Genomic DNA, 18,907 nt, shown 5'->3' with positions numbered 1-18,907 from the left:
CTCCCGAACAGCAAGCTGGCAGGACTCTCATCAGTTGTGGTGTGAGAAGTTGATCCATAGGCACAAAGGGCTTAACACAGTGTTATGTGCCCAAGTTAGGCCCATCCAGCAATGCTGTACATTTTCCTACATTATCCTCTTTTCTGCACAATAAAATTACTACTGTGACCTTTTGCACATATTCACGTACATGGAAATGTAGGGTTAGTTTACACATCTGGCCATGCACAACATTATCACAGTACCTCAAACAGCGAGTACAGGGCCCTTACGCATGATTTACAAATGTTGTTCACTCTTAATCCACGGGGCAACAGGGTTATCTACATATCCACAACAAAACCAATCTGCGTGTAGATTGCAAGGTGGCTTTTTATTATAAATAATGAAGCATTTACGAGGGTTAGCAGAGAAGGTACTTCAGATGACACCGAAGGTCCCTGTATGCTGTGGTTTTGCAGAGCAGCTACCTTACATCTCAGTGAGGGGTGTCCAATTTGTGACCAAGAACAGGTTCAACATTCCCTCCCACCAGGAAATGGAGTTGGATCATCCCATGGCTCCACACCTACACTCACGCTAGACATTCGAAACACAGTCCATAAATAAAGAAAATATCAAAGAAGTTGAAACAAAAATAAACCTAGTAAAAAACTGCAGACATACAGTCACACTAAAATGGCTACAATATGGTCTCCCGGCTACATGTGGAGACATTACCTTTGTGGTTAAGACACATGAAGCATTCAGGACAGAGGTATTCTATTCCTGGGTTAAATTCTATGCTGCAATTGCCTGTATACAAATGTTTCATACTTACATGGAGAATGAAACCTCAGAGGAATACACACCATATGAGGAACTAGACACTCCTCTCCCTTCCCAAGAGCATATAAAGGTGCCCACCTACAAACTACAGAAAATGTGAGATTCGCTCAGCAAAGAAGGAGCAACATGGCCAGTCTTAGCTGCATGCACACCACATCCAGACACTGCAGAAATGCGTTCCTTATACAGAGATTTAGTAAAGAATAACAGAAATCTTACACAGTTCGCAATTTAAACACTCATAGTTAACCCTTTGCAGACCGCTCAAGCTGCGCAACCTCAATTGGCTACCATGATTATTGGGCCACAAACACTGAATGCTGGTATGGGAATGATTCCCACTAGATAGCACAAAAAACAAGCCAGCTTGAAACAGTATTTTTCCATATGGGCCCGCGGGAAAAACACTATTTGCTTGCCAATGGGGATGGCTACCCCAGTGAAAGACTACGTCACTTGGAGTGTGGTCTTTGCTGCTGTTTATACCAGAACACATGGTACCCCTTCACTGGTTGTTTTACCTGATGTATTGAAGCAGCTTATGAATGAGTATAGAGCAGCACCTTTATTGGACTTAGGAATTAAACTGATGGGCAATTTTGCTGCAGTATCCACCAATATGTTAAGTAACTTAAAAAGGGAGGCAGCTGTATTAGCTGTATGCTGAAGCTTGAGGGATTTCACTTCTGCACAACAGGAAAGGGATTTACCAAACATTATCAAAGAAGCCTATCCTACCCTAGATAGAGATAATTTGGGAGTCAGACTTGGGAAATCACAAATTAAGAGTAATTCTATAAAGAATATTCTAAGCAAGAACCCAATTCTTCAACAAAGAAGAAGTGGGATAAACACAAAGATCATGGGGAGGGTCTCCTCAGTAGGAAGCCACAGAGAAAAAGATACAATCTTAGAAACCGTGAAAATATTAGAAAGCCTGACAGGTATCAAGTTACTGATACACATTCCTCTCGTTCCATTCAGGAGTTGTCCGATAAACTTTTGGGGAGAGGTCAATGGTCATAGGGAAGATTTGAAGAGCACATGAAGTCGAACAAAGAATCACAATGTACCTTTGAATATATCAATAGTAAAGAAAAAAACAAGAATATTAAACCTCATTTAAAAGAGAAGAAAGTAGCAGAGATCAAGATGAGGCATTCCTGACTATTGAGGACTCTGCTTCTGAATAGGGAATGGGCAGTGATGATACTGGACAATATGGCAATAGTCATAAAAGCTCATTGAAACCTGATGGATTATCTGGCGACAGTAGCGCTGAGTGAGCATATCACAGTAAAAAACTACTGACACTAGGGTTAGTGTTCCCCATCGCCTATACCAAATAACGCTACAGTCTGAGGGGCACATACTTAAAAACATCAAGGCTCTGTTTTGGGAGAACTTGAAGTATGGTTATGGCATTCTTTTAGCTGAAAAAGGCTGACCAGCTGAGTTTGTAATGCAATGTCTAAATGGGGAAACAGTAATTTAACCTGCTTTCTCTGACCTCGCTCTGGAATCAGTTAAACGTTTTTCAAGGAGAGGCCATTAGTGCTAGCTCCTGCACTATAACACAAGTATGTTAGGTAAGTTCATGAGTCACCTCATCATGAAATAACATTAAAATCAATTCCTCAACCCCAGAGACAATACCCAATAAAACAAGAAGCTAAAGAACAAGGTAGGGAAATCCTAGAACAACTTGAGTACTAGGGCATGATAGAAAATTGTACCTCATCAATGAATAACCTCTTGTATCCCAGAATGAAACTAGACACTTAATACCATCTTGTGTTAGATTACAGACATTTAAACACAGCTACTTGCACTTTTGCAGTACAAAATGCACACAGTGCCACACTAATGAATAACATTGTGCTGAAGAAATACAAAACAACACCAGATGTCTCAAATTGATTATTCTGCAAGAATATGGTGCCTCAAAGCAGATATTTGACAGCATTTTTAGCTCTAGGCTCATAGGGGCAATTTTGTTATTTGCCTCAAGGGTATAAGAATGGCCCGGACTGTTTTCAGTCAGAGTGACTGAGTTACTTTAAACTTTTGATAAGGAGTCATTGTCCTATGTAGATGATATATACCTGACGGATGATGAATTAATGGAACACTTGGAGAGAGTAGACTGCATAATTCTGGGATTTGCTCACCTAGGTGACACATTTTATTTGAAAAAAATCAAAAATTGCCCATCTCAAGTCCTATTTTTTTTATACAAGCTGTCAAGTAAAGGCAAAAGACTGGCGGTTAATTTTTTAGAAAAATGCGCATTGCTCCAACCTCCGACGACTTTGAAAAGACTACAATCCATTTTAGGATTTTTTACATTTTGGCAGAACATATATATTTTAGATTACACAGAATGAGTAAAACCCTTCTATGATTTAATTAGTCATGACTTTTCAAGACACATGAACATACAAACATTTTACATTCTGTACAAGCTGACATAATAGTTCCAAACATTTACACACATGTGTAAATACTACCAAACTGGTGATCCACTAAAAATCTCTGTAACAAACTTCCTGTCTTGGGAGAGCAAAGATGAAAGATTTGAACGTACATCGTATTCCCACGTTAGCACATTTAAAAAACTGGGAACATTTCACATAATGCAGTGAGGATGTATTAGATGCCATGCTACGTAATGGCTCTTACAATTCAGCAGACCACAAATGGAAGGGATGGTTAGTTTGGCTGCTAGACACTAATGGGTGTCAGTCCAGTTTCCTTAGTAATGCCAAGGGGTTTAAGATCAATAGGCCTGATAAACCTTATGTAATATCTGAACACTCAGTGATGACATCATACAGTTTTGGAAAGTTGTGTCTTTATTGACTGAAGACCTCAACACTTTCTCAGGTGTAGCAACACTTGTACCGTCTGTCTGATGACATGGATCTCAAGGATTTCTTACTAGGTCCGGACTCCACGTCAGAAGTTCTTTTTATATGCCATATAAAATGAGCAATGGAAGGTCTCTCAATGGGAAGCTGCTGAGAGACTGCATTAGAATGATCCGATTAATCTAGAAAAATACTTTGGCAGTGGTTGACAATGGCATGAGCACATTATTGTCTTGGATATATTCACTGGGCAAGGTAGTATCATCTGCAATTGACATTATACAGCAAGACATGTCTATTTTACAACACGGACAGTCACAACTTTGGTCCATAATGTTGTTAAGTTGGACACTTCAAACTTTACATTCAGGCCACATGCCATGGTATTAACACATCACTCTGTTTTCATAATACGATCTAACTGAAAGATAGATATTAAGGGCACGGAGAGATGCAAAGTAAATTGTGCTGCACATTTTAAAATTTGACCAATTGCATTTCACTGTTGCGGAAATGCCTTCCATGGATTGGATAATCTATGGGTACATTACGCTATTAGTCATGATATACAACATCACCAAGTAGGCAGATTTAATGCCTTTGGAAAGGGATTTGTGCTTGAATAGTGGTAATTACGATTCAAGTTTAGATGCTGGAATGGGGACAAAGAAGTCTTTCTCAGTGGTTCCAACTGTGAGAATGCTTTAAGACGGTCCTTGATTTGGAAGGACATTTCACTTTATGGGGGTTGAAATGCGTTGGTTGCGAACTTGTCACAATATCTGAAAGGTTCTCCAGCTATAGTGATTGATCTTGTTTTCAGGCTGCTCTCTAATGGGAGCTTTTTGATGGTGAATTATCAAGGCTGCTTGGAATGGAACCAGACATCGCTTATCTTGTAATGGTTAATTCCATAGTTACTTGTTTGATACAGTATTGTTTTAATCAGCGCACAAAATTAGGGAGGGAATGCTAGGGCCTTCGATAAATGTTTCCAATTTATGCTTTTATTCTCTAAGTAATCTGAAAGCCATGCTTTTTTCAAAAGGATATGTCCATAACATCCGCCAGAGAGACGTTTGATCTCCCGGTTGTGAGGCCCTCGCCCGAGATACAGACGCTATTTCATTCTAACTTTTTTTAATGTATTGGCTCTGGATTGGTTGGTACCTTTCAGACAGTTTTTGGAGTTATACCATTGTTCATAGACTCTGTGCTTGCAAGCGGTTTTGGAGGTCTTCCGCTACCTGTGGCTGGAATTCTGATTTTAATTTCCCTGCTTCGCAATGGATGTCTCAGTTCAAACCAGAATGCAGACAGCACTGCATGTGCTACTATGCTGTGAGCGCATGTTACACTGCTTCAGCACACCTCAGCTTCGAAAACTGAATCAGCATTGGTTATTGTCGTTCAGGCTGTTTGGCCTCACTGTATACAACCTGTATTTATCGGCATGCTTTGCAGCCATGAGTGCATATTGGATTTCTCCCTCAGATCGCAAGGGGTCAGGCCATTGGACATGGAGGTGTTAATGGACCCTTTAAAGGCCCATAGGTACAGTTGTCCGAGATTATTCCTTTGCTGTAAAACGCATTCTTTGAGCCACCCTGGGATGCTTTGGCTCCTAATAAAATGGATACTGATTCTTTGGAACACATACAGGATGTAGTGCATCCCTCTGCAGCTGCTGTGAGAACTGGATGGAACCACCTTTGCTCCTACAACCTGCTTCGAGGTTCGTCTCTGAGAACATTGTCTGTAGTTGCCAGTGACAACAATGTTGTAACGACCACTCGGAACACATAAACAATTTGCTTTTCTGTTTGGTGGAAACTATTTGGCTTCTATTAAACAATGACTCAAAACAATGTTTTTCTGCTTTTTTTAGGCATCTGGCTTTCTGAGTGCTTAGGATTTCTAACAGTATAATGACTTTTAATGGTTTTTAGGAGTATTTTAAAAGAAAGCTTGCTCTTAGATTATTTAAAAAATTGTTTTCCTAGACCTTTTTAGTGTGCACTGTATATGACCCTCTGCCTTTTTAAGATACGTTTTGAATCAACCCTTAGTATGAGGAGTAGGTCTTACGTTCTTGATTTAAGCCCATGTAGCAATGCTGCACATTTTCCTACATTATTCTCTTTTCTGCACAATGAAATTACTGATGTTATCTTTTTGCACATATTTGCCTATGTGACAATGTGGGATACGTTTCTCTGAAACGACTTTTATTTACACATTTGGCTTCGCACAACGTTATCACAATGCCTCAAACACTGAGTACAAGGCCTTTATACATGATGCACAAATGTCATTCTATCTTCTTCCACCGGGCGACAGGGCTATCTATATATCTACAACAATGTTAATCTGTGTGTACACCACAGGATTCTTTTTATTATTAATAAAAGAGCACTTCTGGAGGTTAGCAGAATTGGTACTTTAACTGACACAGAGGGTCTCTGTATGCTGTGGTTTCACAGAACAACTACCTGACATCTCTGTGAAGGGTCTCTTATTTGTGACCAAGACCAGGTTCTTCATTCTCTTCCACCAGGCAATGGGGTTGGATCATCCGATGGGGGGATTCTTGGCTCTACACCTACACACACTCTAGAAATAAACAGCATTGTGATTGCACAGTAGGAGTACACCTGATGACTGTCTTGTTTTATATGCCTGCTTATAGACACAGTCTTTACATCATGGTGGAACTATATCTGCTATTTGCTCTTTTGGTGCTCGTAACCACTTTCATTTGCTTCTGTCTACTAATTATTGCAGCTCATGTTTTTTTATACAAGAATAACGTTGGTTCAATAAATATATTGAACATATCCCATTGTGTATTCTCTGTATATTTCTCAGGGAACTAAAGAGCATGAGTGCCTGAGTGGAAAGGTTCTGATCTGTGACCTCGATCCCTGAGGTATCAGGATTGGGTTGAATGTTGGAACCATGAATTCCCTTACCACACATGTCTAAACAAGTCAGTATTAATACCGACCGTGTCTTAACCATGCACTCCTGTACCACTCATGCCTTTGCAGTGTTATTTTGTGGTAAAGGCATGAATGGTAATGGGGTAAGTGTGGCTAAGGTTGCAACCCCCCTTCCCACCACCCTAGGCAACAAACTCCCCCTTCCCCCTCCCTACCCTGAGTTCCAAATACCCCTACCCCCTCCCAACCCCCACGCTGGCCCCTCCCCCTGCCCTGAGGCCTAAAATTCTGTCCCTTAACCTGACCCAGTCCCGCCTTGACCAGTCCCTAAAAATTGCCCGACCTCCATTAAGTCCTAAAAACAACCCTGATTTACCCATTCCCCCGTACTTGCCCTGAGCCTAATACCCTAGCCCCTAATTAAAAAAACTATCCCAACCCTCCCAAGCCCTAAAAACTAATTTGATCCCCCAGCCCTGAATACTACCCCTGACCTACAGTCCTAAAATCTACCCCACTCCCCTAGCCCTGAAAACTAGCCCTGAACCCCCAGCCCTGAAAACTACCTCCAATCTCCCCAGCTCTCAATACTAGCCCCAAACCCTCAATCCAGAAAACTACCCTGACCAACCCCAGCGCAGAAAAGTACCCCCGACCCACCTTCAGCCCACAAAACCACCCCTGAACCAACCCCAGCCCAGAAAACTACCCTGACCACCAGCCTACAAAACTACCCCAACCCACCCCAACCCAGAAAACTATCCTGACCCCCAGCCTACAAAACTAAGCCCAACCCACCCCATCCCAGAAAACGACCCCAATCCACCCCACCCATAAACTACCCCTGACCCAACCCCAGCCCACAAAACAACCCTGACCCACCTCAACCAGCAAAATTACCCCCAAACCCAGGTCCACAAAAGTACTCCAACCCACCCTACAAAACTACCCCGACCCCCAGCACATAAAAGTATCCCGACCACCCCGGCCCACAAAACTACCCCTGACCCCCTCATAGTCCACAAAACTACCCCAACCCACCCCCACATCCCCACCACGTATCTTTCCCTGTGAGGTCTTCCTGCTTCTGTCCAATGCAGCCAGCAGCTAGATGGCACATTGCCCTGTTCAAGCATATGCCTGGTTAAGGCATATGTGTGGTTCAGGGAAGCGTGGATTCGCTTGGGGAATTGGAACACTTGTGGTTTAGACTGCGGTGTTCCAACTGTTTCCTTCCGGATTTACACTTTTAGTGGTTGCCGCAAACTATTTGCTTCCTGGTTAGGTTACGGGGGCCTATGGTGGCACTGTGAGCTAGCTGTTCTCTAGGCCAACATATCCTGCGGGGCTTGAAATCAGTCTAGGCACCTCACCCAAAGTTTATTTTGTCTGCAAATGCACAATTCCTATGGATTAGTGGGAACTACACAACAACATGGCTTGGTGCAGAACAATTCCTTCCATTGATGCTATTGCATTACCGTCTTGAGGGTGCCCATGAATCATTCAACAGCACCATTGACTTGGGGCCAGAGAGATGTACTCTTCTGATGCTTAATATTGAGTCATTCAAGAAACTCTTGGAATTCTTTTCTATTGAAAGTCGAGCCATTGTAAGATTTGAGAATAGCGGGGATGCCTCACGCTGCAAAGATGTCATGATAACATTGTCATGGCTTTTTGATGATAGGTATTCCACCAATGGAAAACGTGAAAATTCATCAATAACCACCATGAGATAATGTTCATTTCCTATAGGCCCGATGAAGTCAACTGTAACTCTCTATCAGACATGCGCAGGAAAGTCAGACATTTTCAATGGATGCTGAATGACATTGGGCCGCAAACAGTTACAAAGGTGGCCCACTTTAAGCTTTTTCTCAACCTGTTCATCTAGGCAAGGAAACCACACTCAGTCTCTTAGAGCTCTTTTGACTTTCTCTCTTATGCTCCCAGGTAGACGATTCTTGAGCCTCTCAATATAATACCTTCTCGGGTGACAGATAGTTCATCCTGAATATTTTAGAATTTTTATAATTCAATGTCATCAGACAAGGGTTGAATACTTTTTGTCCAAGATTTCATTGTAATGTGGTCTTTGAGAATGAACATATCTTTATGTGCATTAGTAGCAACAATAATCTGTTCAATGTATAAAGCTGCTGGTGTGCTGGGCCTCACAAAGAAGTTGAGATACTCTTCAGATGCTTTACATGTCAAACTATGGCGATGTAGTGGAACTCATGAAAAGTAAACTGCTGGGTTTTGATTTTTCCCCGGCTTGTGTACAATCTCATGGTCATACTCTTACAGTTACAATCCCCCACCTCTCGGTTTGTGGGGGTATCTTAGCTTTTGGGTTTCCAAAAATAGTTAGCAACGCCTGGTGGTCTGTCATGACAGTGAAATGTTTTCCATATAGAAACACATGAAAACGTTTGCAGGCCCACACTACGGCCAGACTCTCCTTTTCCGGCTGAGGATAGGCACATTCTGTTTCAGGCAGCCTTCTGCTGTCATAGACCATAATGTGTCTTTTAGTATTTGGATGGTCATTGTGTTGAGCCAGAATTACCCACAGCCCCAAAGGGCTCACATTCACTGTGATCCCAGTGTGCAACTTGGGGTCAAATTTGGCCATTTCTGTTGCATTCTCAAAAGCATAGTTTCTTTCTCTGAAAAGGTGCTCGCATTCAGGAGACCACTAGACTAGGATATTCCACTCTGTTAAGTCTCTTAATGGGGCACCCACTGTAGCAAAGTCACAAAAGTATCTTAAACAATAACTACCCATGCCGGAGAAGGATTGCAGCCTGGTTACAGCTTGTGGAGGGCAAGTAGATGACAATGCTTGCATTATATCAGTGTCAGGAGTCATTCCCACAGAGAATATGTGTCTAAAGGAATGATTTTTGGTTTTGGGGAACACACTTTGCTGCATTCAGAGTGAGAATGTTGCAGGGATTCTGCACATATACAGAGCTATTCAAAGGAAACAAGGACCTTGGTGTACTACCTACCTTACTGTCAAAAATCCCAATCTGACTAGCTATAGCGTCTCATTCATTTTCCGTACTACAGCGAAGCTACCAATGATTGGACAACCTAAAACATTTCACTCCGACTCCCTTAGGAATCGCGGTAGCAAGAACCCTCTTTCGCTCACTCACTCATACTTGTCCACAACATGAGTAATTAGAGACACTGTATAGTATAAAATGTTTATTTTAACTAACCTGCTCTAAAATGAAGTACACATGCCATTACTAACAGCAAAATGATTAAACACAATATAGTGAGCATTGTTACAATTCCATAGAATATGAACGGGGATATAATTTTATAAGGCTGGTGGAAAATGGCCTACTGTGCCTTGCCGCCTTCCCGGTGCTAGGAACTAGGTAATTATAAAAATACAGAAGACCTCTGGGCTTTGTCAGGGAGACCTCATACCTACAAGTCTAGATGCAAAGGTTTATATCTCTGGACAAGCACAGCTCTTCTCTCTGGAAAGGTTTTTCTCCAAGTGCCTCGAACATGCATGCATACAATATTAAAAGCACTCAATTTACAGCAGTGCATCTGTGTTTTGTGTTATGTCTAGGTGCGGAGGACTGACCAGAGCAGAATAACAAGGGCCATTGTTTTTTGACCTTGCACATTATGTACAGACAAAAAATAGCAAGGAATGCGAAAGGCAGACAGTTCTCATTTGAACAGGCACGAGCAGAGTCTTAGTGAAAAAAAGTCATGTAGTAATGTGTGCAACAGCAGCAGCATGGCAGTCAAGCTTGTGCTAACGTGACAATGTCTGCAGTCAATCCACCAATCAATCCACCAACCTCACTACTAGACCTGCATCAGCAAGCAATTGGCACATTTGTAAGAGCCTTATCATGCTCCTTTTATGTTGTCCCAAATACCAGTATGTCATCAATGTAATTGAAATCATGTGTAACAGGTTGGATTACTTGACAAACATATCTCTGCAGCCAAAGATACTTCAAAACTCATTCTTTTGTATCTAAACAAGCAAATATGAGTCCAAAAAGTTGTAATGTGTATACAGTTCTCTTCTAGCTCAAGTTGATGATATCCTTTCTGCAGGTCAAGATCGAAAAAGACTTTAGCTCCTTTCAGCTGCATGATCATATCTGCTATGTGGGGACCTGGATGTCTTTCTCACTCAATTGCTTTGTTGGCCTGGTGCATATCAACACAAAAGCGCACTGAATCTCCACTGTCCTTTTTATGCCAGCATGACTATGGGCAAAACCCACGGTGTAGGACCTGTGGAGCATTCAAATATGTCATGCTTCACCAATGTTTCTAGTTCTTTCTCAGCAACTTCTTGTGTGTGAAAAGTGACTCTGTGGTGGTGTTGGAAAACCGGGCAAATACCTCATTAATAAGAATTTGCACTTTCATTTCTTGAGTCTTCCTAGGTCATGAAACAATGACAGGAACTGCATCATGATTTCAGCATGAGCATGCATTTTGTAGTTAGAAGATATCCGTCTCATGTAAGCATTAGTGGCAAAGCTAAATAGGCATGCACTCAATGAAGTTCCCTGAAGAGCCTGAATCGGTGCTTGCAGTGACGTTCTTTTCTGTCTCATGGTTGTAAATGACCCTTGACCCTGTAGTGGTTTAGAAGTCGCCCACATGCATACCTTCATGTTTGACAGAGTAAGGAGTGGCACAGGAGATAAGCTATTAAACGCTTCTACTGGCATGATAGCAATAGACGCACCACTATCTATAATGAAGGTTGTGGAACAATGTTCACCTTCAATGTAATTTTGGGAAAGAGTCCAAATGAATTTTGTTGCTCCACTTAGTGATTCTTTTCTTACTTTTGATCTTCCGTGCAAGCTGCTAATCCTACCTGTGCATGTCATTTCTTAGTCAATATCATCAAAGCACATCCATCTTCTTCAAAAGTGCTTGATAATGACGTTAAAGAGCCTTCATATGAAGAACTTGATGATAATCAACTTTGCTTGGTTACTACTTGTAACAGATCTTGCATTTTGGCCTTGTGTGTGTGGTGAGAATGCTTCTGGAACGTTCTGGCATCCATTTTCTCTTCTCAATGTGATGCATTTATCTTCTCTTCTGCTTTGCAGACCTTTATGAAGTGATTTTATGTCTAGCAACTTTGCATATCTGTCCTGTGGCTTGACATTTATTTTCATCGGGAAATGAAAATTCACATCGGAAGCATAATTTGTTCTCCTTTGGAGACGTCAACTTGTGTGCATCAATTGTGTGCTTATACTTACTTTTCATGATCAACACTGATTCATTACATGCCATTCCTGCTTCTATATCAGCAGCTTGCCGATCTGCTCATTGTTTGGCCCTTGCAGCCATTAGCATTTTCTCTAAACTAAATCTCTCTTAACATGCATCTTCTGAAAGACAACCATTGATGACTCTGAGCTGAATGGCTTCTTTATCAGTGAAATCACAGAACTTACAGTCTAAGCAAACTCATCCATTGTTTTGCCAACCTGTTGTCATGCTTGGCTGAAAATGTACCTTTCAAAGTCAACATTCAGCATCGGCTTGAACTTGGTTTCCAATGCTTCTTTGATCTTTTGTTATAACGTTGCATCAGTTTCTGAGGCTTTTTTTTACCACTTCTTTCACTCCACCACCGGCAAGGTTTTTCAGATATTTAATCATTTGCTTATTGTTTTCGTCTTCCAGCACATCTATGAAATCAAAGAACATTTTGATTCATGCAGACCATCTGTCACAAATGTTCAGCTTCTGCGCTGTGTAGTATGGAGGTGGTGGTTTCAGAAAAACAGCAGCATCGCACTTATGCTTCTTTCAGTTGCCATTGAGAGCACATGTTGTTCAGACAGCATTGTTCGCACAAAGTGGGACTGGGAATTTCTCCACACAACATCCCCTTTGCTTGAGACAATTTGAGGCTGTGCTGTGCTTTAATTGCCTATGCCATTTAGTAAATTTCTGGTTTTGGAATTTGCTTTGAATGGAGGATGGCTCTTTTTTATGGTGCTAGGCGGTATCTCTTCTTTTGGCCTTGTCAATGGGTTCTGGCTGGTTATCCAAATGTGCTTCTCTGAAGGGCCTTCAAATTCTTTCATGGTTGTGTATGGGCTGGAGCATCGCTTTGACTCCACACGCACCACTCACAGACTACTTTGCATCGATTTGGGGTGCACGTGGCACGCACAAGCAGTTTGCTGTTCCGATGCAATCTCCCCAACCTGGGAGCATGTAAATGAACATGCCACACATGGAGCTCTATTATTGACATCTTTATTCCGCCACATACAAGCACATTCTCTGCACGAATTGCATCATAACTTTTATAACCACACCTTAACACCTCCCAGCAGATTACTTAATTTCAGTTTAGAGTCCGCCCAGGACTGTATGTTTTAGCACTCATAATATCAAGACATTACAGCAGTCACTCTTACACAATGTGCATTTACACCAAAGAAAGTCCCTGTTCAGTTTAATAAAACCACCCAAAAACATTGGCAAAACCAAATCTAGGCACCCAATGCCAGACCTATGGTTTTATCAATGCTTTCTATTTTTACCTACAGCAATGGGACATATATCAACTTAAGACTCATTAAGCTAGCCATTAATGAAATATGACTAAACGTGATCCATTCTCCTCTTAGTCATTAGATGAATGAAGTGAAATCTCTTTTATTTAACTGCTTCATTTACGGTCTTGTTTCTAACCATGGAGAGATTAAACTATTCAAGTATTATTGGCTAAGGCCCACCATTTCTACTTTTATGAGTCAAGATACTGTAATGAACTCTTGCTTTGTTATGCATCTGAATGGTACTCATTTTATTTGTGTAAAAAGAGTGAAAAACTAAGCCTCATTCTGTTCCTTCATCGGTCAGTGCAGTAATTCAACACTGACCTAATACCAGTATTTACCTCATGAGGAATTACCTCAACATTCAAAGTTCTGTACGTTGGAATGGTGGATAATGCAATAATAAGACATACATTGCCCAGTTCTAAATTTCAAAACAAGGTGGAAATTTACTAAAGTGCGATAAAACATAGTATAGCAACAAAACTTACTGTGCTGCATCGAGTTAAAGGAAGAGTGAAAAACATCATATCTACTAAGATGTGATTTTTTCTTCTCTCCCAGTGTTGGCGCACTTTAGGCTACCATGTGTGTTCTTTCAAGCAAAGGTTTTGTACTTGAAGGGAGCCTTCAAGTACACAAACTATGATTTAATATATGTCCCACTTTACTGAACAATGCAACGCACATGCAAAGTCTGAAAATTATGGAGAAGTTAAAACATTTCTCTTCCATCATTTATGCCTAGAGGAGTAGTGAGATTTTAGCACACGTCACTGTCTACAATTGTTAGTAGATAGGGATGTGTGTCAAAACCCATGGGTGGTTGCATAGGCATACTGAGATACCATTCAAGAACGCCCGTGCAAAGCAAAGTAGTGCAAAGTAGTGTATACTGCTACTTTGCCTTAATTCAGTCACATTTTTCCTTGAAAATCCTGATTTGCATTGAAAAGTACATACCAAAACAACGCTTTGCACAGTGTTCGCTTTACAAAAATAGCACACACCCTGCCAAAGTGTTATTACAATTTGAGCCTCCCAAATCTTGTAGTATTTTCCAGCAGAAACTATGCCACGTTTTAGTTCGCAAGATTTGTTCTCGGGTAAAACCTGTATATTTTTGCAATATTAATAATCCTAATTCATGAAAATTGATTACCGAACAACTCTTAATGATGCCCATGGATAGGAATGTCACCCATTTTGGTGCCTGCGACAGCTGCCTTTAAAAGTTAACGATTTGTTTTTCAGTCTTCAAATGTGTCCTTTATACATTTTGCATTCTCAAAGATAGTTCTTTTATTAACCTCAGAAGAACTGAAATTGTGTGACTTGCATGTAAAATGCGCACGTCATTATTCAGTGATATTATAAACAGAATTCACTGTGTTCAGGACATAGCAAGCCAAAAGAATATATGCGTTTTTCAATTTTTATTTCAGCTTGATATATTTATCTCCTAAATAATGCAGACGTTAAAGACTCGTAGCTGCTGTGAAAATGCGCAAATAATTGGATGTAAGTTCTTTGATGCGCTACCGGCTTCCTGAGTAGAGTTTGACCCCAGCGCTTATGAAGAGAGCAGAAAAAGCAAGTCAGTGGTTTAACTATCAGAGTGATGAATGGACAGTCACCGCAAAGTGACCCTCCCAGGAAGAGATGCACATTAAACAAAGCCGCACGAGCTGCCATTGTCTGGCCGGGATTGTAGGAACCTTATTTTTTGGAACTGTGTCTCTGGAGGTGCCCATAGTGAACAGATGAAATAGCTATCAGAATGCAGCGCGCTTCAACTCCATTGCTCTCTGGAGGCCCAGAGAGCAACCACTTTGTCACAATTTGACAGCTACCTCCGTGATATAATAGTTTATTATTCCGAATTTAGAACGTCGTTTCACCAGAGGTGTGCACTTGCAGGGCTGGGACAATTGCAGTCTCCCGTCGTAGCAATGCCGCACTGGGAATCATACGCAGATCTGATAAAAATTTTCTAACCATCCCTTCTCCCATCATCTTCTCGCTCAGTTTCTCTCTTTCCATATATCCTCTACACTCCTCCTCTGCTCTCTCTCCTCTCCCTCTTTGATTGTTCTCTCTCTATCTTCATCTCTGTACATCTCTTTCTGCCTCTTTTCAAGCCTCTTTGCCAAATGTAATTAGTCTCGTGGAACTGGGGAAGTGACTTGGGAAACGGACGCGGCCGGGACTTTCTAAACATTCCTGGAGGACCTCCTTTCCATGGAGGAAAGCCCTGTGGAATCAAAGGCCTGTCCGGCCCTGTGAGGCAGCATATGCAGCTCACTGGTTTTGCAAACTTTTACAACGACCACCATTTTAAATTAAACTAGAGACCGAGGTAGTGCTGTAAAATCATCAATCAATCAATCATAGCATTTATAAAGCGCACTACTTACCAGTGAGGGTCTCAACTCGCTGGGGGGAGGGGAATGCTGCTACTGCTCGAAAAGCCAGGTCTTGAGGAGTCTTCTGAAGGTCAGCAGGTCTTGGGTCTGCCATAGGTGGATGGGAAGATGTTCCAGGTCTTGGCAGCAAGGTGGGAGAACTATCTGCCGCTGGAGGTCACTCTTCGGATGCAGGGGACTATGGCGAGGGCCAAGTGAGTGGAGCCGGCGGGTGGGGGTGTGGAAGCTGAGTCGTCTGTTGAGATACACTGGTCCGGTGTTGTGGAGTGCTTTGTGAGTGCTGGTGAGGAGCTTGAAGGTTATCCTCTTGTTAACGGGGAGCCAGTGCAGGTCTCTCAGATTGGGTGTGATGTGGCTGTGGCGAGGAATGTCGAAGATCAGGTGTGCAGAGGCGTTCTGGATGCATTGAAGCCGTTTAAGGAGTTTGGCCTTAGCTCCTGCATAGAGGGCTTTTCCATAGTCCAATCTGCTGCTGACGAAGACCTGGGTGACTGTTCTTCTCGTTTCGGTGGGGATCCACTTGTAGATCTTGCGGAGCATTCAGAGGGTGTTGAAGCAGGAGGAAGAGACAGCGCTGACCTGCTTAGTCATGGAGAGGGTGGAGTCGAGGATGACCCCTAGGTTGCGTGCGTGGTCGGTAGGTGTTGGAGCTGTTTCCAGTGCGGTCGGCCACCAGGCGAAGACCCAGGCCAAAGGGGTGGATCCAAGAATAGGTATTTACTTGAGTCACCTGAGTATCATAGGGCCAGAAACATTAGAACAACTCTGCTGCTGAGCAATTTTATGTTTTTTTATTAAGAGAAACAGTCCACAGCTCTCTCTTTCCACTCGTTCTAAGTAATCCTTTTTTGATTGGACAGACACTTTTGCTTGCGTACTCTACAAGATAAGACGGACATTTTAAGTTATTTTCGAAAGATCTGTGCTGTCATCACCGATCATTCTGGATTGTGCCATTTGCCAATCAGTACAATATACTATTGCATCTGCATCCTACTCCGACAGTTCTTTCTTTAGTTCTTCCCTGTACTAAATAGTGCAATTCTTTAGTGTGGATTTAAAAAAAAATAAGCGGGGTTCATCATTTTTAAAGCCTTGCCAAAATATAGTCAAAAAGTGTCTAACTAGAGATCATATCAGTGTAGTGAGCCAACCGGCCACTGCACACCATTGTTGCACATTCAACTCCCTGGGATGAGCTCGGACCAGGGATTATATATTAAATGACGATGTCAGCGCACGTGGCTGGTGGTGTGAGCAGAGCTAAAGTGTGGATGTCCCTTATTGCAGCTCCGCTGTAGAAGTTAGGCCTTCCCCAGCCCCCCAATCATTAGAAGTCGGTTGATGCCCTGACTGCACTCCCAGGGTTTGCTCCCAAGCCCCCACCATGTCTGGTCAGACACGACCCTGGTGACGAGGGAGCAAGCCACTTCACGCGTGACAGCCCCCACCATGCGTCAGCTGGAAGAGGTGCAGGCCAGTGTGGGTGGTGTCCACAGTGCGGTGCGGCTGCGTGTGGCGGCTCCCGCTGCGGTCTTGGTGGCATAATACCCCCAGTGTCCGCCGACCCTCCGAGATTGTGGTAAGGTGCCTGCGGGAGGGGGAGCGGTGTGGGGGCGGTGTAGGCCGCTGCTGCTGTGCGTGCTCGTACGCTGTGGTGTGAGAGCCGTGAGGGTTCAAAGCTGCCTGCAAGTCAGCGCACAGGTGTGGCTGACAAAGACCAAGCACCGGAGTGCTCAGAGAGGAACTGGAAGTACAGTCGAGAGTGAGTGGCCCAGCGTGGGGCCTAGGGCATGTGTGCTGCCTGCGGGGGAAAACGTGAAGGCAATCTGGTCAAAGGGACAGGATACCAGACAGTAGCGCTGGAAGAGGGTTGGTCCCCCAGTCATTGCAAGTGAGTGTGGCCATGTTGCACGTGTAGCCTACGCCCAGGAGGGCATTGTGCAAGAGCAGAGGGTGCACTGGCATTCCTGAACCCTCCTCAGTACCTAGTGGGAGTGAGTCCAAACCCAGCGAGGGTGGTCCAAGAAGGATCCAGAGTGCTGGAGCAGGTGTGGGGGTGCGCAGACTCAATCAGAAGCCAGGCGTTACTCACCGGCGGGAAGCAACTCCATCATGACTATTCCCCAGGTGTCGGCTGCGACCTCAGATGCAGGAGCTGCGGGGTGAGACCAGGGTGCATGGCGGTGAAGGCACTCCATGAATTCAGCCAGCTGTCGGACCTGGCGATGGAAGTGCCGTGGTGGAGGAAATGGTTGGGCCAGTTGGAGAACTAAATTGTGGCCACCTGGAAGACGGACAAAGCCGTGAAGCGTTCCACCATGCTCCTAATGGGAGGCAATGAGCTTTACGACCTCTTCCAAGATTTACCGGGCACAGGTGACGGCAACGACTATGAGAAAGTGGTCAGGGCCCTGAACCGCCACTTCGATCATCAGGTCAATCCAGATTTCCAACAGTTCAAGCTGCGACAAGCGAAGCAGAAGGAGGATGAGTCGCTTGAAATGTTCTTTGCCGTTTGCGAAAACTTGCTTGCGAAAACTTGCAAGCACCTGCGTGGGAGTTGATCGGTCCTTCGAGATGAGGGCTCAGCTCATCGTGGGATGCAAGTCTCTGGAACTGTGCAAACTGATCCTACGGCAGCCTGGGATATCGTTGGATGACATCCTAGTCTTGGGGAGATTGCATGAGTTAGCGGACATCTAAACGAGTGAAATGAAAGTGGCGTTGGCCAAGAAATCCACAGCTACACAACGCCTGTACCCTACACCCATAAAGGAGGAGAGGGTGGATGTGATTCGGAAAACATACAAAAGGGGAGCAACGTCTAATAGAGGAGCGGCACATGAAGCAAGGGTGCAGGAATTGCAGTTTGGCAACACATTCCCAAAGAGGCTGCCCAGGCATGGAAGACAATGCCTCAAGTGCAACAGATATGGGCATTTCGCGAAAGTGTACCAGAACACGGTAAGATCCAGCACAAGCAGGCTCAAAGGACAGCAACTCGAAAGAAGTGCCAAGGCGGTTCAGGAAGTAGAGGACCTGGAGAGCCGGTGCCAGATGTTGGCAGTAGCTGATGAAGATGAGGATGACAACATCTTTGTAGTGTCCAACATACGAGAAACATGTAAAGACAGTTCCCTAAACATGTCACATATGCCAATGAATCTATCTAGCTAGATGTAGAGGAATGGTGTAGGAAAGCATATGTCAGAATGCGTTACTGGTTCCATTCC

This window comes from Lissotriton vulgaris, chromosome 1_1 (assembly GCF_964263255.1).
Source record: "Lissotriton vulgaris chromosome 1_1, aLisVul1.2, whole genome shotgun sequence".
NCBI lineage: Eukaryota > Metazoa > Chordata > Amphibia > Caudata > Salamandridae > Lissotriton > Lissotriton vulgaris.
This window is presented reverse-complemented; position numbering follows the sequence as displayed.